We start from the raw sequence: 25,510 nt of genomic DNA, 5'->3' as shown, positions 1-25,510 counted from the left end.
TACTACTCCTCCTGCAAGCTTCCCCCAGTTATCACCTTGATATATAAAGAATAAACATACAAAGAAATAACAAAGATGTTCATCTTTTATTCTGGAGAAAATTAGATTTAATTTTCTGTCATGACTTCAGAAAAGCAATAACACGAATTTCCACACAGAGATGATCCTCATATACCAAAAAATGCGTTCAGAGACCAAAAAATATGTCAGAAAGAACTGTCCCAGTTGTACTTGGAGCCAGTTGTACTTGGAGCCACTGAGCTGATTAGTAAGAACTTTTAAGTGCCCCTTGATATGTTGCCTGTACATATCACATTTTACCAACTTCAAGAGGTGGTTCTTTTGTCACAATGCAACCAGTGGCATAGTAAGGGAGGATGGTGGTGGCATGATCCCTAGGTGCCAGCTGTGATGTCAGAGGGTTGAGACAGTGGCAGGGGCCTTGAGCATAGATATGAGCTCAAAAGCCACATGCTTACCTTTTTTAAGTGCTAGTACCACAGGCCCAGAGAGATGCAATGACAGCAGAGGGGAATCAGGCATAGGATTACCTAGAGAAAGGGGACAGGAAGAGAGAGAGAGAGAGAGAGAGAGAGAGAGAAAGATGCTAGATGGGGCAGAAAATAACAGGAGACAAGAAATGATGGACAGGGCGAGGGAATAAAAAGAAGGGACATGAGTGAGAGAAGGAGATGGTGAAAGATTGGAGAATATGAGGCTGGGGAACGATAGAGAGATGGGATATGGGAAGAATGGGTATAGGCAGTAAAAGAGTGAAACATGGAAAGCAGTAGAAGTAAAAGGAGGGAGACAAGACTAGATGGTGAGGAGGAGGAGTGAAATCTAAGTGAGCAGAGTGGAAGAAAAATAAATTGAAGAGATCTAAAAGGGAAAGATGAAGGTCAGATGGATGTAGGGGAGGAAGTAAAGAGAAAAGAAAATGGTAAATGGATAGGAGATAAGTACATAAGTATTGCCACACTGGGACAGACCAAAGGTCCATCAAGCCCAGTATCCTGTTTCCAACACTGGCCAATCCAGGTCACAAATACCTGGCAACATCCCAGAAAACCTCAATACATTTTATGATGCTTATCCCAGAAATAAGCAGTGGATTTTCCCAAGTCAATTTAATAATGGTGTATGGACTTTTCCGTCAGGAAGTCGTCCAGACCCTTTTTAAACCCTGCTAAGCTAACCGCAGTTAAGATACAGCAAAAAAAAAAAAAAAAAAGGCACAGAAGGGGAAGAGTTTCCTGCAGATTTTCACTTGCGGCCTTTGTAACCAGACTAGAAAGCAGAAACCAGAAACCAGAGTAGGACCAACACAATTAGAAAAAAACAAAACCACCAGACAAAAAGGAGAAAAAAAGTATGTCTTTGCATTTTGCTCCTTTTTGGTATGCATTGCATGCAGAATCTGGCTTCTTGGGGTTTCCAATTCAATCTACAACTCATTCTTTGATGTAAAAATTATACAAAAATTGCAAACTCCCCAACTAGAAATGGCAACCTTCTCTATAAAAGATTCGTCCTTATCAATGACAATTCAAATATTATTATTATTATTAGGTACATTTATACCCCGCATTATCCCACATTAGTGGGCTCAATGTGGCTTACAAATTTACAAACAGGTACAATGCAGTGAAGGAACGGATACAATAAAGTCAAGGGGAGGGGAATGAACATGTGGATAAGATGGGGGATGAGGGAGACTAGGCTTTAGTATTGGCAGCGGGGTAGGCATTCTTGAATAACAATGTCTTTAATGATGACTTGATGAGCTGTTGGTCCTCAGTCTCTTTCAGCTGCCGTGGGAGAACATTCCAGGATTTCAGACTGATGTATGAGAAGGTTGATGCAAAAAGTAATTTATATTTAACATTCCTGCAACTAGGGTAGTGTACATTGAGGTAGGAGCGAGCCGCCACAGAAGCATTTCTAGAAGGTAGATATATAAAATCCAGCATATAAGCAGGTGCTTCCTCACAGATAATCTTGTGGGTCAACGAACAGATTTTGAAGGTAATACGGTCTTTAATGGGAAGCCAGTGCAGATTAAAACGAAGTGGGGAAGCATGGTCAAAGCGTGACTTGCCCAGTATTAGCCTAGCAGCAGTGTTTTGAGCTGTCTGGAGTTTCTTGAGGATGTAATCTCGGCAACCTGCATAGATTCCACTGCAATAATCAATATGCGATAGGACCAACCAATGAATAAGGGTTCTAAAGAGCTCTCTTGGGAGAAACTGCCTGATACGCTTCAACCTCCACATTGAATGGAACATTCTTTTTGTGATGAGTTTGACTTGGTTGTCTAGAACCAGGTGAGTATCCAACAAGACACCAAGGACTTTCAGATAGTTGGAGATAGAAAGAGTGTGATCCTTAGTGATGACAGAGGTCGGGATAACCTTAGCATGCTGTGACGAAAGGATGATACTCTGCGTTTTGCCTTTATTGATTTTAAAGTGAAACGCATTAGCCCAGGAATCCATGAGAGAAAAACTTGCCACTATTGAGTCGTGGACTTCAGCTAGCGTAGTTCGGAAAGGAATATAGATAGTCACATCATCTGCATAGATGAAAGGGTTGAGGCCAAGCTTGGATAAGGCATTCACCAGAGGAATCAGCATGATGTTGAAAAGGGTAGGTAGAGATATGATTTGGACAGCACATCTATTTACTCCTGAGTACCTACTGAGTCACCTGGAGGAACGAGAGTTATGTAACTGTTCTTCTGTGATGGATGTATACTCTGGTTATGCTTAGTGTGAGAGAAGTGTGTATGGGACGTATCAATGGTAAGGAAACGGGTAGTGAGTGTGAATTTGGGGGGGGGGGGGGATATGGGGAAGGTGACTACGTGTGTTACGAATGTAAGTGTGTGGATGAGGACTGAGGTGCCTGGTGGGAAGGTGACCATGGGAGAGGAAGGAAGCTGTTGGATGTTAGGAGAAGAAAAGCATGTGGGGGGGGGGGGGCATGTAAGTGGCGGGGTTGTCTGGGGTGAGGTGGTTCACTTCCTTGAAATCCCATTCAGGGGTCTTGGGTCTGCTGTCTGGTGAGTGTAGTGGGATAGAGGGGTGGGGTGGGGAGGGTAAGCAGGGGTTTGTTGGGTGGTTGCAAACAGGTTATAGAAATGTTGGTAATTAAGACCAGAAAGCTTTTATGTATGAATTGGAATAGATGCTTGGAGCTTCCCATTAACATGTGCATATTACGAAATACTGGTTGTTGAGTGTTGACTTAAAAGTAATGTCATACAATATCAAAGGCCTTAATATGCCACAGAAATGACAAAAGCTCTTTAAGGAATTATTACAGCTTAAGCCGCATATTGTTTTTTTTGCAGGAGATGCACCTTCGTCGGGTGCACGACAGGCTTCTCACTCACCCTAGCTACCCACTTGCTTGGTTTGCCTCATCTGAGTCCTCTAGGAGAGGAGGAGTGGCGATATTAATCCACTCCTCAGTGTCTGTCAGGGTTATTAAAGTAAAGAGAGACCAGGGAGGGAGATTTCTATATACCCATATAGATGAAGCAGATGTCACCTTGGCGACAATATATGCTCCGAACGAGAAACAAGAGAATTTCTATACTCGCGTGCGAAGTACCCTCTCTGAATTCACTGATAATGAGGTGGGGGGGGACGACTAATGCAGCAATGGACACAGCCTGGGACCACACTAGGGCATCCCCCATTGGAGACTCCAAATTGTCATCTGCCCTGGGCTCACTTGTGCATTCCTTAGGACTTTTAGATATATGGCGACTTACACACCAAAGAGATCGAGACTACACATACTCCTCTCATATCCACGACTCCTATTCATGTATTGATCACATTTTTCTGGACACTAAGTTGGTTGAGATGGGTCCGGAAGCGGGTATTGGCACTACAACCATAATCAGACCATGCGCCCGCGTGGGCCTCTTTGCCGTCTATTAGGCCAGAGGTCCAGGACAAAAGATGGACTATGAATGTAGCCGTCCTGCAGGATATGGAGGTGGTGGAAGGTTATAAAAGTATGCTGAAGAAATATCTGGAAATTAATATTGACTCGGGTCCCCCTCTAAGTGTAGTTTGGGATGCCATGAAAGTGGTATCTAGAGAATATTTCTTACAAGTAGCTAGCAGACAGGTTCGTCGCCGGAGGGCGTAGTTGGCGAAGTGTTTGGATAGAATTCAATGTCTAGAAGCAAGTCATAAGGCAAAACAGTCCCCCTAAACAATGCAGGAGTTGCATGAATTGCGGCTTCAGCTGGATGCCATTTACTCAGAACAATTGAGCATGCTGCAAGCTAGACAGAAGGTCTGTGCATTTGAATTTACCAATAAAGCAGGGCGTATTCTTGCCATAAGGTTACGTAAACAAAAGGTGGATCGCACAATTGTGCAAGTTCAAGATGGTAAGGGGGGGCTACTCAATACAACCACTCAGATACGCAAGCGGTTTAAGCAATTCTATCAAACATTATACTCGCAGGAGATTTGTCCCGCACCAGAAGCTATCAATGAATACCTGACATCTAGTAATCTACCACCACTTACCCCAGTACAGGTAGCTGAACTGGATAAAATGATAACACCAAAAGATTCAAAATGTTATTAAGGGGTTACCCTCACATAAATCGCCTGTTCTAGATGGTATTCCTAAGGAGTTTTATAAGAAATTTGTTTTAGAATTTTGTTTTAGAACTTGTGCCATTGGTAACCAAACAACTTACTGATTATATAAACAAATTCACAATATTACATGAATCACAATCAGGATTTCGCCCTCTCCTTAGCACTGAAACAGTACTAATTACCCTCCTAGCCAAATTCAAGCAGGAAGTAGCAACAGACAAAAGCATACTTCTTCTCCAATTCGACATGTCCAGTGCGTTCGACATGGTAAACCATAAAATACTACTAAGACTGCTAGATTACTTCGGGATTGGCGGACCCATACTACTACTAAACATTTCTAAAGAGCTACAAGGGTTACGCAGCGCTGTACAATTTAAACATAGAGGGACGGTCACTGCTCAAAGAGCTTACAATCTAAGAGACAAGTGAACGGTCAGTCCGATAGGGGTGGTCAAATTGGGGCAGTCTGGATTTACTGAACGGTAAGAGTTAGGTGCCGAATGCAGCACTGAAGAGGTGGGTTTTAAGCAAAGACTTGAAGATGGGCAGGGAGGGGGCTTGGCGTAAGGGCTCAGGAAGGTTGTTCCAAGCATAGGGTGAGGCGAGGCAGAATGAGCGGAGCCTGGAGTTGGCGGTGGTGGAGAAGGGTACAGAGAGGAGGGATTTGTCCTGTGAATGGAGGTTACGGGCGGGAACGTAAGGGGAGATGAGGATAGAAAGGTAGTGAGGGGCAGCAGACTGAGTGCATTTGTAGGTAAGAAGGAGAAGCTTGAATTGAATGCGGTATCTGATTGGAAGCCAGTGAAGTGACCTGAGGAGAGGGGTGATATGAGTATATCGGTTCTGGCGGAATATGAGACGTGCAGCAGAGTTCTGAACAGATTGAATCAAGGGTTTCCTAACCACTAGAACATATCAAGTGAAATCAAGCTCAAACATATCACCACTGTGGAAAGCAGAATGCGGAGTACCTCAAGGATCACCACTATCACCGATTCTTTTCAACCTAATCATGACCCCACTAGCCAAATCTTTATCCAACCAAGGCCTTAACCCTTTCATCTATGCAGACGATGTCACAATATACATTCCTTACAAACGTGATCTGACAGAAATCACCAACGAAATCAAGCTCAGCTTGAATATCATGGACTCATGGGCAAACGCATTTCAACTAAAAATCAACACAGAAAAAACACACTGTCTCATCCTCTCATCCCAATACGAACAAACCCACAAAAATAAACACCCCAGATTATACCCTCCCTATCTCAGACAGCCTGAAAATTCTCGGCATTACAATCAACCTTAACCTCACACTAGAGAACCAAGTGAAATCTACAACAAAGAAAATGTTCCACTCAATGTGAAAACTCAAATGCGTGAAACCATTCTTCCCGAGGGAAACATTTTGCAACTTGATACAATCAATGGTACAAAGCCATGAAAACTACTGCAACGGAATTTATGCGGGATGTAAAGAACAAATTATAAAGAAACTTCAGACCCCTCAAAACACGGCAGCCAAGCTTATATTTGGAAAAACGCGATTCGAAAGCACCAAACCCCTCCGAGAAAAACTGCACTGGATCCCAATCAAAGAACGTATTGCTTTCAAAATCTGCACCCTGGTTCATAAAATTAACTACAGCGAAGCCCCGGGATACATGACAGACCTCATAGACCTACCAACCAGAAACACAACAGGATCAACACGAACATGCCTAAATCTCCACTACCCAAGCTGCAAAGGACTCAAATACAAATCAACCTATGCATCCAGCTTTTCCTACATAAGCACACAACTATGGAACGCATTACCAAAAGCCATGAAAACAACTTATGATCACCTAAACTTCCGGAAATCATTAAAAACTAACCTATTCAAAAAGGCATACCCTACCGACCCAACTTAAATGCCTGTACCCTGAAACACAACGAAACCAAAGCTCGTAATGAACATATAATAACTCTTCCTCTCTACGATTCCCTAATGTGTCTGTACACACAAACCTTATTCTACCACAACATTACTGTATTTGTTCATACCTGGGGGCTCAAACCCTGGGGAACGGTGGTCAAGCGCAGGTGAAGACCGGTTGCTCTGTCCTGCTTATTCCCTGCTTGCCTACTGCCCTAGTTCAAGTCCTGTGGTTCCAGTTCGGTTGTTCCAGCTTTGCCTGTCTACAGCTTCTCCTGCCTTGCTTAGTTACCCAGTCCTGGTTGGGGGTCTTGCCTACTGCTGCCTCTTGTCGGCTGTGGTCCAAGAGCTTACGTCGTTCCAGTGACCGAGAGCCTGAGACCGTGACAATCACAATGCTTGCTTGATTCCTGTCCAATTAATATATTGAAACCAGCCCCTAAGGTTTTAATTGATCACTTACATTCAAATCTAAATTTAATGTTTTCTCAAGGTATGTTCCCTACTTGCATAAGTACATAAGTATTGCCATACTGGGAAAGCCTAAAAGGTCCATCGAGCCCAGCATCCTGTTTCCAACAGTGGCCAATCCAGGTCACAAATACCTGGCAAGATCCCAAAAATGTACAAAACATTTTATACTGCTTATCCCAGAAATAGTGGATTTTCCTCAAGTCCATTTAATAATGGTCTATGGACTTTTCCTTTAGGAAGCCGTCCAAACCTTTTTAAAACTCCGCTAAGCTAACCGCCTTTACCACATTCTCTGGCAATGAATTCCAGAGTTCAATTACACATTGAGTGAAGAAACATTTTCTCCGATTCGTTTTAAATTTACTACATTGTAGCTTCATTGCATGCCCCCTAGTCCTAGTATTTTTGGAAAGCGTGAACAGACGCTTCACATCTACCCATTCAACTCCACTCATTATTTTATAGACCTCTATCATATCTCCCCTCAGCTGCCTTTTCTCCAAGCTGAAGAGCCCTAGCAGCTTTCACCTTTCCTCATAGGCAAGTCGTCCCATCCCCTTTATCATTTTCGTCGCCCTTCTCTGCACCATTTCTAATTCCACTATATCTTTTATGAGATGCGGCGACCAGAATTGAACACAATATTCGAGGTGCGGTTGCACCATGGAACGATACAAAGGCATTATAACATCCTCATTTTTGTTTTCCATTCCTTTCCTAATACCTAACATTCTATTTGCTTTCTTAACCGCAGCAGCACATTGAGCAGAAGGTTTCAACGTATCATCAACAACGACACCTAGATCCCTTTCTTGGTCTGTGACTCCTAACGTGGAACCTTGTATGACGTAGCTATAATTCGGGTTCCTCTTTCCCACATGCATCACTTTGCACTTGCTCACACTAAATATCATCTGCCATTTATTACGCCTAGTCTCCCAATCTCGTAAGGTCCTTTTGTAATTTTTCACAATCCCCCCACGATTTAACGACTTTAAATAACTTTGTGTCATCAGCAAATTTAATTACCTCACTAGTTACTCCCATCTCTAGGTCATTTATAAATATGTTAAAAAGCAGCGGTCCCAGCGCAGAGCCCTGGGGAACCCCACTAACTACCCTTCTCCATTGAGAGTACTGACCATTTAACCCTACTCTCTGTTTTCTATCTTTTAACCAGTTTTTAATCCACAATAGAACACTTCCTCCTATCCCATAGTAGCATAATCTTAATCTGATCCCGAAAAATAGTCAAATTTGTATTAGTATTGTTTCCAACTACAGATCAGTGGCCTCAATACCTCTATTAGTCAAAGTTTTGGAGGGACTAATTACTCATCAGTTAATGGATTATATTCAGCATCATTCAATTCTACATAAAATATCAATCGGGTTTCAGGCCCTTGTATAGTACTGAAACCATTCTTACTACATTAGTAGCCAATCTTAAAACAAGAATTACGCTTAGGCAACAAAGTTTTAAATCTCCAATTCGACGTCTAGTGCATTTGATACAGTAGATCATGACATCCTTTTAAACATACATGATTATTATGGAATCTGTGGAACTGTCTTGAAATGGTTCTCTGTATTTTTAAAATCCAGGTCATACCAAGTTAAGCAACTGGGTACTATCTCGTCGTCATGAGTTTCTTGTAGTGGACTGCCACAGGGTTCTCCTCTATCACCTATTTTGTTTAATATTATGATGATTCTTTTAGGCCATTTGCTAGAATCAAATGGGTTTTCAGCATTCATATATGCTGATGATGTTACAATTTATATCCCATTCAAATGCGCTGTGATTGGCTCAGAGACTTCCAGGTCTCTCAGCTGAATGAAGCACGGCTAAAAAGGACGTTTTTATTATTCCAGGGTTGAATGATGCCCAAAAAAGAGCCTGCAGCATCGGAGCCTGTTTGATTTTTTTAAATAAAGCTTCGCTTCAAAAAAAAAAAAAAAGTCCATTTTGGGCGGCCTCCTCTCCCTCCCCCCCCCCCCCCCCCCCCACAATAATAAAAACGGCCTTTTTGGCCCTGCTTCACTCAGCTGAGAGACCTGGAAGTAAGGGAGGGACATCCAAGTAAGTACAGTTGTGGCCGAGTGGTTAGAGCAGCAGTCTTGCAATCCAGAGGTGGCGGGTTCAAATCCCACTAATAGTTTTGTTTAAAAAAAAAAAAAAGGACGAGCACTTGGATTTTTTTTCCACTTTTTTACGTTGTATGAAGTCTTTATTGAACATTTATCAATAAAATGACGAGCACTTGGGTGGGTTTTCGGGTGTAGAATGGCCATAATGGCCGTCCATGACGAGCACTTGGCCGTTTTAGCCCCCCAATTTTTTTTTTTTACATTTTAATAATATTTACAATCCTGCGCAGCCCCGAGAAGTACAGACCTCTCGTTAGATTTTCCAGTGTTTTCCAGCGTTAAGGCAATCGGAAAAGGTTAGTGCATCTTGTTACAATAGGGTTTCTACACGATAGTTGTGGGGTTATGCATATTGTGTTGGGATGAAAGGATGAGACTATGTGTTTTTTCTTTGTTGAGTTTTAATTGAAATGCATTTGCCCACGATTCCATGGTGTTCAGGCCGAGCTTGATTTCGTTAGCGATTTCTGTCAAGGTAGTTCTGTAAGGATTTCAATACACAATCAGAAAGACTAAGTAAAAGATTCTTCAATAGAGGTTATCCATCTCGATGCATTCAAGACGGCTACAAAAAAGCATTGTCGAAGGATAGATCTTCGTTATTACAACATGCAGACCACCGAGAGATGCCAGACATGGTTTGCACCCTTAGGTATTCACATCTTGCCAAAGACATACAAAAAACGATCAGACAACATTGGCATATCTTGAATGGCCATGAGTGCTTTAGGGAAAAGAAACTAGTAGTGGCATATTCTAGGGATAAGAATCTGAAAGAACGTTTAGTACCCTCTTTACTACCAGAACTGGAAACAAGCCAGAATAATTTAGGTCACCGGCAGTGTGGTAAATGCAGTGTTTGTAGTCACTCCATCAACGCATCTACCTTTGACACCCCATAACCTCAAAGAAATATTTTTTAAACCACACTTCTGATTGTAACACTTCTTATGTGGTTTATCTTATTCAGTGCCCTTGCCCTAAATTATATATAGGAAAGACTATAAGGGCAATTAAAACCAGAGTAATAGAACACATAAGTTGTATCAATAGTAAAATTGAAAGCGCTCCTCTTGTCGACCATTGGATGTCAGCCAATCATAGTATTTCAGATTTGAAATTTTTGGTACTTAAGATGTTCAAGAAAAATAAAAGAAGAGGTAATAAAGACAGCCAGCTATTGAGAGAGGAACAGAGGCTTATCTTTAAAATGGACACTTTAAGCACCAAAAGGGCTCAATAATGATATAGACTTTACAGTATTCTTATGAGATACTAGAACATTTTAACAATATACTGGTAGTTCTTTTCATAAACCCAAATTCAACAAGATTTGTGATAACATTTTTTATAACAATTTTAAAATAATATTTCATAATAATATCCTCTGTAGTTACATTTCCTTTAATTATAATTTTTTTATCTAAAACTTTTTCTACCGTTTTATTTTTTACCTAATTGTTTATCTAAGTTCTAATTATCATACTTATTTTTTATTTTTTTATCATTATTTTTTCACCTTTTTTATTGTTATTTTTCTTTATTTATATTCATATTCAGGCTGCAAAGATCAAATCATAAGAAAATTACAGACAGCACAAAACATGGCTGCCAGACTCATCTTCGGAAAAACACGCTTCGAAAACGCAAAACCCCTTCTAAGAAGCTTACATTGGCTTTCTATTAACGCTCACATAACATTCAAAATATGCACAATTGTCCACAGAATCATCTACGGACTCGCACCAGATTACATGACGGAACTTATCGATTTACCAATAAGAAACGTGACAAGAATAGCAAGAACCTACCTAACCCTTCACCATCCCAACTGCAAAGGTATAAAATACAAATCTTCACATGCTGCCAGCCTCTCTTTTATAGGCACACAACTTTGGAACTCACTGCCCAAAGACCTGAAACTCACAGAAAACTACCTACAATTCAGAAAAAACCTGAAAACACATCTTTTCACGAAGTCTTTCCCTCCTGGATCTGCCTAATCCCACACCACCTTACATCACGAAAAGTTCAGAAATGGAAAAGAATAATATTAACCTCTCTTTCAATATGCTAATATATTTATTTTTATTTTTATCTGTATCTTTTCATTTATAATCACCTGTATTTAAATATATTTTTTCTTTTATACTACTACTACTACTTAACACTTATATAGCACTACCAGGCATACGCAGCGCTGTACACCATAAACACATATACTTGTATCAACACATTTTTTTCATTTTCTTTGATTATATATATTTTTTTGCTTTGCCTGAATTTTTTCATTTTTATTCTTAATTTTTGTAATTGTTATAATTTTTATAATTCATCCACATAATCAAAGGTTTGGAGTTTGTGCATCAATACGCTTTCATAAGAGTAACGATCTACTAGAATAGAAACTCAGTCGCTGGATATGATGTACTTCCAAAAATTCTGACTATATAACGTGTTTTGAATAATATCCAGTGACCTACTACTTTTTTAACTACCTGACGTCTTTTAAGCAACATCCGGTAACCTACTTTAATACACATTTTATGTTTAAATCTTTTTTATTCAAAACAAAAGTGACAATTGCAGTTACAAGTCAGAAATAAAGTTGACAACTCATCATGTCTGCAATCCTACTCCAATAAACATATTATGTGGAAAAACACGTTTCAAACTCCCCTCCCCCCTCCCTTCCCTCCCTGTTCTCCCCCCCCCCCCCCCCCCCCCCCCAAGGCATTCAGACAGTGCATCAGAAAGGTGTGGCACATTCAACACTATTTTACAGAGGCATTAACTATTAAGGAGACTGCTCCTGGCTGCGGGCTGTAGTGTGTCCCAGAAACGACTCCACACCAACCACAAACGTTTGCCCTCCGGTGACTCAAAATTCTTGATTCCCCGTCTCTCCAGTTTTAGTCTCTCAATCATTTGCACCCTCCAATGCGCCATAGCTGGGGCGGTCGACTCCCTCCAGTTCAGTAGTAACACTCTCTTTCCCTGCAGCACAGATCTCCTCAGGAAGTCTTTTAAACCCGATACACGAAGATTTCCTAGTTTAAAGTCCTCAAATAAAAGCAGAGGCTGCATGGGCACTGAGTTGTTCCAATATTTCCGGATAGCTGCTAGTATCTCTGTCCAGAAGTTTGCCACTAATGGGCAAGTCCAAAACATATGGCCCAAAGTAGCTGGGTTCCTGCCACATTTTGGACACGCCCCTGTGGATCCAAAACGCGCCTTGAATGCTCTGTTAGGCGCAATATATAGTCTTAGCGCAAACCTGTATTGCAGCTCCCAGTCTCGGGAAAAGGTGGCCTGTCTCAGGATGCTTCTGAGAAATTCTGTGAACAAACTCTCCGAGACATCCACCGCTAAGTCCGCTGCCCACTTCGCCGCATAGCTCGCATAGTCCAGATCTTCTGTTGTGTCCAACAAATTCCGATGGAAAAATCTTAATGGTACTGCATTTTGGGAGCCCAAGGTAAGAGCCGAGCTTAAAATATCCTGAACATCCTCGCATAGGTTCTCCCAGCCGAGGGATGCTGCATAATGCCGCACCTGGTAATAAGCATAAAAGTCCTGAGCTGGTAATTTAAACTCCTGCTGCAGTTCTGTAAAGTCTTTAATCTTCCCCTCCTCATTCAGCAGCTGATAAATATAGTGGATCCCACGCTTTTGCCACGCAAGAAGAGTCTTTGAAGATGTGCCCGCTGGGAAGTCTGGGTTGTTTCTCAGCGGCAAAAATGGTGTTGCTGCGGGCGAAAAGTTGTGGCGCCTGCACAGCCACCTCCAGGCTGCTCTTGCTGAACTAATAAACGGGTTTTTCCGAATCTCCAGCTGTGGTTTCCTGCCTGTTGTGTGTATCAGCCATCCCAGATGCTCCTCAGGGGCCAACGACGTTTCTATTGCAGTCGGTGTGAAGTCCTGGGTCCCCGCCAGCCAGTCTCGAACATGTCTCAAAACACAGGAAACTACCAAGTACCTAATATTCAGCAATCCCATTCCCCCATGAGACTTTGGCTTTTGTATTACTGCCATCGGCAATCTAGGGCGCCGATCCCTCCACAAAAAGCCTTGCACCATGCGATGTAACATCCGCTCTTCTCTGCGCCGCAAATATAGCGGCAGCATTTGGAACAGGTAGAGCCACTTAGGCGCTATCATCATGTTAAAAAGTGCTATACGGCCAGCAAGCGAAATGGGATAGGCGCCCCAGAGTTGTAGCAATCGACGGGTTTCTGCCAGCAGTGGGAACACATTTACTCTATATAGCTTAGCTAGATCGGTCGGGACCATAACCCCCAGATATTTAATTTTCTCGATCGCCCATCCTAAAGGGAACCGGTCTCCCCAGCCAATTTTCACCTCCTCTCCTAGGGGCAGGCCCTGTGACTTTAGTAGGTTTAGCTTAAAGCCTGACATCGCCCCGTACCCCTTCAGAACTCCTAACAGGCAATGGAGTGTCGAGTGGGCCGGGTCTAGAATTAGTAAGAGATCATCGGCATACGCAAGTATTTTGGGAGCTGCCCCCTGCACTTGTATGCCCCGTATCCGCTCCGCCGCCCGAATCTCACATAAAAGAGGCTCTAAGGAGAGCACAAATAACAGAGGAGACAGGGGGCATCCCTGTCGTGTCCCACATCTAATCTCCATTTCTTCTGTTCTAATCCCATTTACTATCAGCATAGCTTTTGGGGATGTGTAAAGTGCTCTTATAGCCTGCAAGTGCCATCCCGTAATCCCCACCCATTGTAACACTTCGAACATAAAGGGCCAAAACACTCTGTCGAAGGCGCGTTCCGCATCTAGGCTAACTATCAACCCCGATGTGCCTCCCACTGTATTATGTATGACTGCTGCTAGTAATTTGCGCACATTTAGGACTGACTGGCGACCTCTCACAAAGCCTACCTGATTCTCCTGAATTAACTTGGGCAACAAAGGGGCCAGTCGGTATGCCAGGACTCGTGAAAGAATCTTCACATCCACGTTTATTAATGAAATCGGCCGGTATGAGCCAGGGTCCAATAAATTCCTCCCACTTTTTGGCAGAAGGCTGACTAGCGCCATATTTGCCTGATGAGGAAACGCCTCGTGCTCTATGATTTCTGTATAGTATTCCCATAGTGGTCCCAGTAGTTGGGGGCCTAGCATTTTGTAAAACTCGCCCGAAAAGCCGTCAGGCCCCGGCGCCGAATGTAACTTTAGGGCCTTGATGGCTCTCTGAACTTCTTTAGCCGTTAATGGCGCATTAAGCCCCTCCACTGCTTCAGCCGGGAGCTGCGGCATACCCGACCGAGCCAAGTAGTCCCTTATTCCTTTTCGCTCCCCAGGTTCTCCTTGGTATAACCCTGAGAAGTGCCTCCAGAAGGTCTCCGCCACCTCCTCCGCTCTAGACACTCTCTGTCCTACACTGTTTCTCAGGACCGGTATATAGTGTGACCTACGCGCTCCTTTCACCAGGCGAGCTAACTGCCCTCCCACTTTGTCTCCATGCTTGTAAAGTTTGTACTTTCTGTAGATAAGGGAACGGGTCGTTCTCTCGTGCAAGAGTTCATTTAATGCAACCCGCGCTGCCCTCAATGAATCATAATTTTCTGCTACTGGGTCTTTAATGTACTGCCTCTTTGCCTGTCTGAACTGGCGTTCTCGAGCTAGGATCCCCTTTGCGATCTGACGATTTCTCTGGCTCACATAGGCTATTATGTCTCCTCTTAGCACAGCTTTGGCAGCTGCCCAAAAAAGAACTGGGTCTTCCGCATGCTGGGCATTAAAGGTGCTATATTCCTCCCATTTTTTAAGGAGATATTTCTGAAATTCCGGGGAAGAATATAGATAGGCCGGGAAGCGCCAGTGTCTCGCTGATTGATAAAATGGCTGTGCTTCCAGGTCTATCCAGACCACAGCGTGATCTGACAGCTCCTCGGGCCCTATCTTTGCTGCCTGGACCTGCGAGAACAATTCTTGGGAGAGTAGTATGTAGTCTAGTCTGGATTGTGTACGGTGGACTCTTGATGTATGAGTATAATCGTTCTCATCCATGTTCAGCAGCCGCCATGGATCAACTAACCCTGCAGCTTGACAAAAGGATTCTAGTAGTGTGGGCCCATCAAGCTCCCCTCTTCTCCTTGGTCCCGTGCGATCCAGTCCCCAGTCAAATACCTGGTTCATGTCCCCTGCTATTATTTTGGGCAGATCTGGGTACTGTTGGCACTTGCTTAATAACTGTGAGTAAAACTGTTTGTTCATCCCAGTTGGTGCATAGACAGCCACCAAAAGTCTATCTCTGCCCTGCAGGTGTATCTTAACTCCAACATATCTCCCTCCACTATCTTTGAATAAGGGCGTTACTTGACAGGCCAAAGCTTTATGTATTAAAATTGCTACCCCTCCCTTTCTGCCTACCGCTGGGGAACAGTACATCTCCCCCACCCAATGTTTTTTTAGCTTTTCATGCTCCTCTTGGGAGAGTCTCGTCTCTTGGACGCAGGCTATCTGGGCCCCATGACGCTTCAAAGCCTCCAATATCTTTGTTCTTTTTATTGGGGTCGTGATCCCACACACATTCCAGGAGATCACACGAACCTCACTCCCCCGTGGCTTGCTCAAAACTCTTGCCTGGTGTTGCAGTCATAGTATCCTCTCTGCGTTCCCAGGAGAGCCCAGCCTCCCTCCCAGGGAATCTTCCCGTTAAGTTCTTAATGTCTCTGTCCTTACTTATTTTCTCATGCCCCCGCCCTTTCTTTATCATGTGTTCGTTACTACAAGTGCCCCACCTTTCGATGCCCCAATTGCACACAAAACTAGTTCTGCTACCCCTCCAACTACCCTTTCCCATGCCCTCCCTCTTCTTCTTCTGACCCCTACCTCCCCCCCCCCGGCTCCCCTCTGTCGTCCCACCCCTCCCCCGTTCCTTATCCTTCCCTTTATTGTCCCTCCCATCTCTGTGTCCCAACCCATCTCTCTCTGGATGGGTAATCGGGGTTTCCGTGCCTCCGGGCCCCAACTCTAGCAGAGTTATGGCAGCCCCTTCATAACCAATCTTGGGCATCAACCCCTGAATCTCTGTGTGGGTTCTTTACTATAATGTTACTAACACTCCAACATAGCAATAAACATATGATACATTACATTAGGTAAATTATTTCTCTTTCTCTCCTCTGTCAGGCCTGTTTTTCTTGTCTTCCAAGTCCTCCACGTGGTGTTGTGCTGCAGAGACTGTGCTGCAAAACTTCCATTTGCCTGCACTCTTGATTTTAAGTACCGCAGGGTATATTAGCATGAATGGCACTTGCATTTCATGGAGTCGCTGACACCATGGAGTAAATTTTTTCCTCTGCTCCTGCAGTGCTGCCGAATAGTCCTGGTAAATTCGGACTTGGTGTCCATTGTATTTAAGATCCTGGCGTTTTTGTCTATAGCCTTGCAAGATTTCTACTTTGTGCACGTAGTTGTGCACTTTGACTATAACTGTTCTCGGGTTTTTCTTTCCTTCTTGATATCTTCCCACCCGGTGGGCCCGCTCCAAACAAATCTTGCCCGCGTGGTCAGATAGCGCGAATTCTTCTGCTAGCCACTTTTCCAACACAGACGCTAGCGCTTGGTCTGGGACCGCTTCTGGGAGGCCCACCAGCCGCAAATTTCCCCGTCGCGATCTGTTCTCTAGGTCATCGAGTTGAACCTTCAGCCGCTCCACGTTTGCTGTAAGGTCTGTTACTTGGCGCGCGGTGGGGCCCGACGCATCTTCGACGTCCGAGACTCGCTTTTCAAGCTCACCCGTTCTCTGCACAGTGTCCGTGAGGAGCGACTCTAAGTTCGCGGTGCGCACACATAGTTGGTCTAGTTTTTGCGCCATCACCTCCTCCATCACATCTCTGAGCTGTTTTAACTGCTCCTCCGTGAACGCGGCGTTCCCGCTCAGCGTCGGGCCTTCCTCCGCACCACCCGCTACCTTGGGTTTGTCTTTTTCTTTTTTCGTGCTTCTGCTGGTCATCGCTCTTGCTGGAGTGCTCAGAAACCTTTCCATAAAGGTTCTCCGCTATGTTCTAATGTTTAAGGGCTCTTGCCTTTTAATATAATCGTTTTAATTTCAGATTTCAGGGGTCAGGGCCTCGGAGCTCACGAAACCACGTCTGCCTCCTTCAGAGCATCACGTGACCCCCTAATACACATTTTAATTTTTCCACATATTTTCTTTTTAAATAAATCTTTTTAGACATGCATTTTACCTTTATTGCATTTTATGAATAATTTTTGTTCCTACAAGTACACATCACTCATTCGTAAATGAGGTCGATCACCCATTTACAGAGATGCATGTCTATCACTTTTAGTTTCGATGACATCACTTCAATTCACAATGCTGGCATCTCATTTCCGCTTTTTTTGCGCCAAACCAGAGTATTTAACCACCCATATACCAGAAAATCAGTTTTTCCTTTTTGAAGGTAGAGGCAGTTTTGACTCACTATACTACAGTCTGATGATCGTGCAAGTCTTTGATGAGGTAAGGTTTCCCCATATTTTTTGTGGATAATTCTTCAGTCTTCATTTCTAGATATATATGATTTTTCTAATAAAAAAGAAACATTTACAGAGATGCACAACTATCATGCTCCGTTTATATGGCATGAATTCTACTCACATTAATCTCACATTCTGTGGCGCCAAATTAGAGCAATTAACCCCATTTTTGCCAAGCAATCAGCCGTTCTTTCTCTTCTTTCCTTTTTTTTGGTACATGCAATTACATGCTATTAAAATTTAGTTTTAAAAGTGTGGAAGTCTAGAATTAAGCAAGGTACCTATTACATTTTCATATAGACATATTTCTTTGAGGTGTGTGTATATATATATATATATATATATATATATATATATATACAGTTAATACAGGTTGCATGTAGAGTCCGAAACACGTCACAAAGTTAACAACAACACACATACCGATAGGTCGTCCATTGTACTCGATCAATATATTGAAGGCTCTGTCAGTAGGACATTATCAAACTTAAATCTTCATGGCTCTTAGTTTCAACTTAGTCTGAGTTCCCTGCATCCGTTCTACATCTCTTTCTTCATCGTGTTTTCAACCACTATCATATGTTTTACAACCTCGGGTCACTTGATTAGGATCGACAGATCATTTCTCTTTCATATACAATATAAGAAATAAAGTATTCTATTACACTATGTGAAGGAGAGGACCTGGGGGTAGATAAGATGGAAGTGGAAGAGGAAGAAGGGAGGCGGCTCACGAGCAGACATAGGCAGAACAGAGCCTGGCCTCCATTCCATCCCCAGAGAGCGAGAGAAGTAGTAATGCCCCCTAGAAAAGGGTGGAGGGAAAAAGACTACATTACCCAGCATCCCACGAGAGAGAGCAGAGAAAGGTTCGTGACCCCTGTAAAATGGAGGAGAGGAAGAGACTACATTTCCCAGCAACCTCGGGGCAAAGCCTGGTACAGAGATTACCTTCCCCAGCAGGAACAGGGAGAGAACTCTAACAAGGAAAGGGTGGTGCCCCTGCAGGGTAATCAAGGGAAAGAGGAACAGCTGCAAAGTGGGTGGGACGGGGAGCCCATGGAGTATCAAGAAGCTGGGCAGAGAGAAAGAGAGGAGAACGAGGAAGAGCCTATGGACCTCTCAGCCTGGGCTCACTCCTTAGGTAACAAACTAAGGGACCAGGTAACTTCATGGTATGGTAACTGGGCTAAGAGAGGAAAGAGGAAAGGCCATGTGGGAGGATGGGTCAGTGCTTAGAGAGTGACCCAGATGGGTGGGGCCTTTTCATTTTCCAGAGCTCAGGCTGTGAATGAACTTTGAGTTTAAAGAGTTCTGGTTGAAGAGGGATGAGAGATTTTCCCGGAGTGGGCTGAGCCCAGCAGGAAGAAGGTGGAGTGTGAACTGTGGCTAAAAGCCTTAAAGAAGCTGAAGGGGGTTAAGCTGTGTGCTGAAGCCTCAAGAACTGTGTTTGGTTTTTTTTTTTTTTTGAACTGCTTGCATTGTTTTGGCCCCTCCCAAGGGAGAGGGGGGAGAAAGAAGACCCAGGGCTATAAAACTGTCTAAAAGGAGCCCAGCTGGGTGCTGGAAGCCTGGGAGTTAAAAAGTTTTTTGTTTCCTTGCTGTGTTTGTACCCCTGAGAAGAGCAACAGGGGGAATTGTGAGGTTTTTTTTTTTTATTCAAGTATTGTGTCTTTTTGCACTGCTGGACTGTTGGATCCCAAGCAAAATAAAGAACTTGTTAAGTTTGCTTTGAAGTTGATTTCTTTGAGCCCTGCCCTGTGGACTGCAGTGAACCAGGAGGTTGGGCAGCAAGGGTGAAGGGGAGATCCCGAGGACCCTCAGGCGGAGGGGAGGATCATTTTCACAACTAACACTGTTTATTTTTTTATTACCAGACTAAACAATTTTGAACATATTTGTGTGCATCACTCAAGACTTCAACATTTTTTACATCACTCAAGGCTGGTTACTTTTTTATTAACTACGGCTTATTATATATACTTTTAAGACACACGATATGTTTAGGTAATTCTTTCATATTAATATAATTTTACTTCATTGTTTTTTTTTTTATTTTTTATATTAATCTTCATTCACTTATTTTATAAGACTCTGGTAGCATTTCTTTAGCATTCATTATCACATACATTTTTTTCTTTCAGTATGATTATATATATATATATTTTTTTTTTTTTTATAATTTGTTTTGATTTACTTTGTTTTATAATTTTTATTTTTTCATTACTTTCATTCTTTTTATTATTTTGATACAGTTGACAATATAAGGATTTCATGTTCTTTCACAATACATTTTTTATAGCAAAGCTTTGTCCTTTATAATAATGCATGGTATTTTCCTTTAACATGTCATAATTTTATATATAAAAAAACAAAGTGAGAAATAGGTGTTTTTACATTGTTTCAGTTTTTTCACATTTTTATAAACTTTTTTGAGGCAATTTACTGGCTATTTTTATAGATCCTTTTCAAATATAATTTTTCAAATCCTAATTAATTTTAGATTTAATTATAAGCTTTAAATTCATATTTCCTTGGTGTTTACTGGCTGTTTTTAAAGGTCCTTTTCAGATATAATTTTTCAAATTCCAATATAAAATTTCAAATATAAATTTTAACTTGAACACAATTTTAGATTTAATTATAAGCTCTAAATTCACATTTCCTTGGTGTCTACTGGCTGTTTTTAAAGGTCCTTTTCAGATATAATTTTTCAAATTCCAATATAAAATTTCAAATATAAATTTTAACTTGAACACAATTTTAGATTTAATTATAAGCTCTAAATTCACATTTCCTTGGTGTCTACTGGCTGTTTTTAAAGGTCCTTTTCAAACATAATTTCTCAAATCCTAATACAAAATTTCAAATACAAATTTGAACTGGAACATAACTTTAGATTTAATTATAAGCTCTTAAAATATTAATCTATGTTTGTTCTACTTATATTTGTATATTTTTGTATTTGCAAAATATTCTCCTTATGAATGATTTACACAAGTGTGATATCATTAGACATTACAATTTGAAATAATTTAAACCCATCAGACATACTTGATGAAATATACAGTTATGTCTGTTTGACAATTTCTGTTGCATTTGATTTATCAATTTTCTAATTTGCTTTATATGGAGGTTTTTTATATATAAATGTACATTTGATTTGGCTCAATTATGTTGAGGCATTAATTTATATGTTGATAATTACATACATGTTTGTCCAAAAATTTTTAATTTTAATTATATTTTTGTGTATTTATGTAACGTTTTTTAATTTATAAAAATTTCTTTTAAATGATTATTTAGACTCCTGAGACAGGCCTGTGGCCAAAACACAGTACTGTGTCGAGTCTACAATAAAGTTTACTTCTTTATATACCACCAGAGTCTCAGCGCCCTGAAGTTATTGGTCCACTTCCCACTTTGTTTCTTTGTATCTTTACCTCGTGGGATTTTGTGTTCATCCACTTTGTGGAGAGCCTTCCCTGAGAGGAATGTATATGGTGACATCGTCTGCACAGATGAAAGGGTTAAGGTCTAGGTTGGATAAGGTCTTGGCTAGTGGGGTCATCATTAGGTTGATGAGGATTGGCGATAGCAGTGATCTTTGTGGTACTCTGCAATCTGCTTTCCACAGTGATGATATGTTTGATTTTGATTTTACTTGGTATGTTCTTGTGGTTAGGAAACCCTTGATCCAGTTGAGTATGTTGCCACCAAGTCTGAATTTGTCGAGTAATCTTATTAATATATTATGGTTTACCGTGTCGAATGTGCTAGACATGTCGAATTGGAGGAGGAGGATGTTGTTACCTATTGCTATTTCCTGCTTGAATTTGGCTATTAGAGTGAGTAGTACTGTTTCTGTGCTGTGTAAAGGGCAAAAACCTGACTGAGACTCGTGTAATATTGAGAATTTGTTTATGTATTCTGTAAGTTGTTTGGCTACCATGCTTTCCATCAATTTGACTGACAATGGGATGGATGCTACTGGTCGATAGTTGGCGATTTCATTTGCTTTTTTCATGGTGTCTTTTGGTATCGGGGTGAGTAGAATATTGCCTTTTTCCTTTGGGAAGAAACCTTGCTGAAGCATGTAGTTTAGGTGGGATGTGAGATCTGTTATGAAGAGGTTAGGGGCGGATTTCAGTATGTAGGTGGGGCAGGTATCTAGTTTACAGTGAGTGTTGGTGAACCTACTGAACGCCCGTGCTACTGTATCGACGGTAAGGAGGGCGAAGTTAAGCCATATGCGGTCGGCAAGGTATTCTCCATTGGTTGGGTCCAGCTCGTTAAGAAAGTTTTCAATGTCAGTGTTGTCTTTGGGTAGTGTGTTACGTAGATTTACAATTTTTTCGTTGAAATGCTTAGCAAGTTTGTCTGCAGATGGGGTGTCTGAGTTTGGTGCAGTAATCAGGTTGGTATGTAAGAGTTTGTTCATGAGTTGATATAATTTCTGTGTGTCATTGTAATCTGTCCCTATTTTCGTTTTATAGTATGATCTTTTGGTCTGTCTTATTGCGTATTTGTACTTTCTTTGTGCTTGTTTCCATGTGTTGAGTGTGAGTTCATTTTTTGTTTTATTCCATGCTCGTTCGAGTTTCCTGGATTGTGTTTTCAGTTTTTTTCAGGTTATCGTTGAACCATGGTATTGAGCTGTGCTTGCGTGAGGTTCTTGTTCGTATGGGTGCTATTTCATCTAGTATGCATTTACATCTTTTCTGCCAATCCAAAAGGTAGTATATGGATTTGTATGTGCTGTCCATTCCCTGTTGTATATCAATTGCCAGAATTTTTTCGCATCTACACGACCTCTTGTTGTGTATAATGTGTGTTCTTGGATTTGGTATGCTCCATTCTTCTGCCATTGTAGGGACAGGTTTAGTTTGTAATGATCGGTCCAGGGTGTTTCTGACCATTTAATATCAGTTATTAGCAAGTTCTGGTCTCTTGAAAGTTTGTGTGATATATCAAGTGTGTGCCCTTTGGCGTGGGTTGCTTGCATTCGTGGCCATTTGAGATCTCGTAATTGGAGGAATTCTTTACAATCACGTGCGTTGGTTGAGATTGCGTGTTCTAGGTGTAGGTTGATGTCTCCTAGTACTAGTATATTGGTGTTGGAAATGAAGCCCATGAAGTTAGTCTGGCCTTTGCTCCAGTTACCTGGAGGTCTGTAGAACAAGACACAATTCAGGTAATCACGTAGGGTTTTGTCGTGGATTCTAATTGAGGCAATTTCAAATTGAGGTGTCATGGACTCAGCAGTGGTTTCGGTGGTAAAGTGAGATTGATAGATTAGTGCTATGCCTCCACCTCTTTTTTCCTTTCTGGTCCAGTGTGTGATTTTGTATCCTGGGGGGCACAGGTCTAAGATTATGGAACCTTTTTGGTCATGAATGCAGGTTTCATTGATGAAGAGTAAATCCAGGTTTTCTGCCATGATCCAGTCTGTTATAATTTCTGTTTTGTTTACTGCGGATCTAGCATTGATGTAGCCCACTTGGATTATTTGGTATGGCTCTTCTGCGTTCGGTGCTGTATGTACTTTTATTAGTTGTCGTTTCTTTGTTGGGGTAGGTTTGTTTGGACCCTTCTTTGCATTCTGTGTTGATTGTCCACATATTGGTGTTCTCCCTTTGTTTATGTTGTTGTCTGTTTGATGAGGTGTGGTGTATCTGGTCAGTCTTTGATGATTGTACAGTATGTGTATCATGTTGCTGTTTGCAAGAGGGGTGGTTAGTGTAAAGTGGATCAGTGATAAGGAGTAGATTATTAGGAGTAGTTTGATGGTATTCATCTTGGTTTCTATTCACTGTAGGCTAGTAGTGAGCTATTTTTGATGACTAGATTCGTGGGGTTAGCTTTTGTTCTTTGGTGTGAGTCTGGTGTTCTGATCTTGTGTGTTATTTCAGCTTGCCTTACTAGCTGAGGTTAGTGCTGGGTTAGGTTTCAATGATGGGTTGCTGAGCAGGGCAGGTAGGAGGGAGAAGTGTAATTTGGGGTTAGTGTTTTCCTTTGATCTGTCTCTTAGCAGCTATATGTTTCCCTCCCTCCTTCCCAGATAGTTTTCTTACTCGTATTACTGGCTTTGGCTGGAGGGGGGCCTACGGAGCTCCTTCAGGTAGTTCGTGGTGGGGGGTCACGCTTGTCACCCAGAGTATTTAGGTTGGAGGATTCAACTTCAAAGCACCTTCTGGGAATTAGCAGGGAGGTGTCATACATGCAGCACAAAGGATTCTGGTTGGGAGTTTCCTTCTCACTCTGATCCTGCTGCAATGTTTCTGATCAATTTTCCAATAGGCACTTTATTTAGTTTCGGTTCAGTTTCCTGTCAGAGTTTTCTCTAGGTCAGGGAAGGTATGTGAATGACAATAGGATGGTAATTGTCTTAGTTGCTCTTTGGAACGTGATCGGCTGGGGGTGTGGCTCTTAAATACTGGTTTTAGACTTTCTCTGAATCTTCTGCTATATCCCAGCCAGCTCCCTAATAAATGTACTGAACAGTCCTAAACGTTGCTTTCCCTAGCTAAGATCTCACCTATGTTCGGACCTCTGATAATAAAGTCCCAACCTACACACGCAGAGTTACTTGGTTCATTTTTCTATTGGTTTGATGAATTTATACAGATTAGACTGTTCGCCGCTTAGTTTCCTGGTTTGGTCAGATGCCTTGCAGGCGGCTCTCACAGGCATGCTGTACTCATGATCAGTTGTTCAGTGTTGTGTTCCCCGGCTCAGGGACTCAGGCTACTCCCAGAATGGATGCGGGCTCAGGTACTCTGGCTGCTCCCGGGGTGGAATCGGGCTGCTCCCCCTGCGGCTGGCATGGATCCGTGGAGACTGTCCGCATGCTGCCCAGCTGCCCTCTCGGCTCTGCTTCTCAAAGCTGGTGGTCGGTCGGGCAGCGCTCCCTCGCGCTGCTGCCAACCGGCGCTGCTGAGCTGTGGATAGGCCTCGGTGTCCAGTCCGGGTATCGCCATGGTCCCGTGGCTGGGAGGAAGCTGCAGTCGGCTCCCAATACCGATCCGTCCGTTCCAGTTCACAGGTAGGAGCACCCTTCCGGGTTGCAGGTGAGAGCTGAAGTCCGATTGGGGCAGCGTCTTGGCCCTGCAGCAAGGAGGGAGCCACGGTCGGCACCCAGCGCCGACCTGCTCGGGGAGGAAGCCCGCTAGATGCACGGGAGGTGGCAGCTGACTGCCAGTCCGCCGACTCTGAATCCGTGTGCGGGTCAAACGGCCCTTTCTCAGTCGTATCCCGAACCGGGGTCTCTGGAGCGGCGGCTCCGTGACCACCTAGGCAGCGGCCATCTCACAAATCGATCGCACACTGACCCTTGCTCAATGCTTTTTACCTATGCGCCACTAGGGCACCAATAACTGTCTCTGTGCTGAAGTTTGATCTAAATTCAGATTGGGTGCTATAAAAGATTGGGTGCTGAGTCAAACAGTTGACTAATAGCTCAGTAACATATCCCTCCATGATCTTAATAAAAAGTGAAATGGAGGCTACAGGACAATAGTTACTGATTTCTAAAAGACTGGATTTCAAATTTTTGGAAACTGGAGTGAGAACAATGCCTCCTCCTAATTTTCTAGATGAAAACTTAACCAGTCCATTAAATTAGACAGAAATTTAGCTGAAGCATGACCATACTGATAAGGAGTACAGCTATCTAAACAACAGAAAGATTTAGCATATTTTAAGTGTTAAGTGTCTTGTATCATCAAATGTAATGCTGGTAAACTTATTAAAAAATCTGTCAGCTGGTATACCTGTATCAGATTCTTTGGGTTTAACTGCAGAAAGA

The 25,510-nt window shown here is 42.4% G+C and overlaps 1 protein-coding gene across 2 annotated transcripts in view; it reads right to left on the bottom strand.

Annotated features, from left to right (window-relative positions):
* TRIP4 (thyroid hormone receptor interactor 4) overlaps window positions 1–25,510 on the bottom strand; it is a 269,161-nt gene that overhangs the window by 118,162 nt on the left and 125,489 nt on the right. The gene's annotated exons all lie outside the window — the stretch shown is intronic.

The sequence above is a fragment of the Microcaecilia unicolor genome, chromosome 1, assembly GCF_901765095.1.
Source record: "Microcaecilia unicolor chromosome 1, aMicUni1.1, whole genome shotgun sequence".
In the NCBI taxonomy this organism is placed as follows: Eukaryota; Metazoa; Chordata; class Amphibia; order Gymnophiona; family Siphonopidae; genus Microcaecilia; species Microcaecilia unicolor.
Note: the sequence above shows the minus strand (reverse complement) of the source record. Positions and strands in the feature narration are given on the sequence as shown.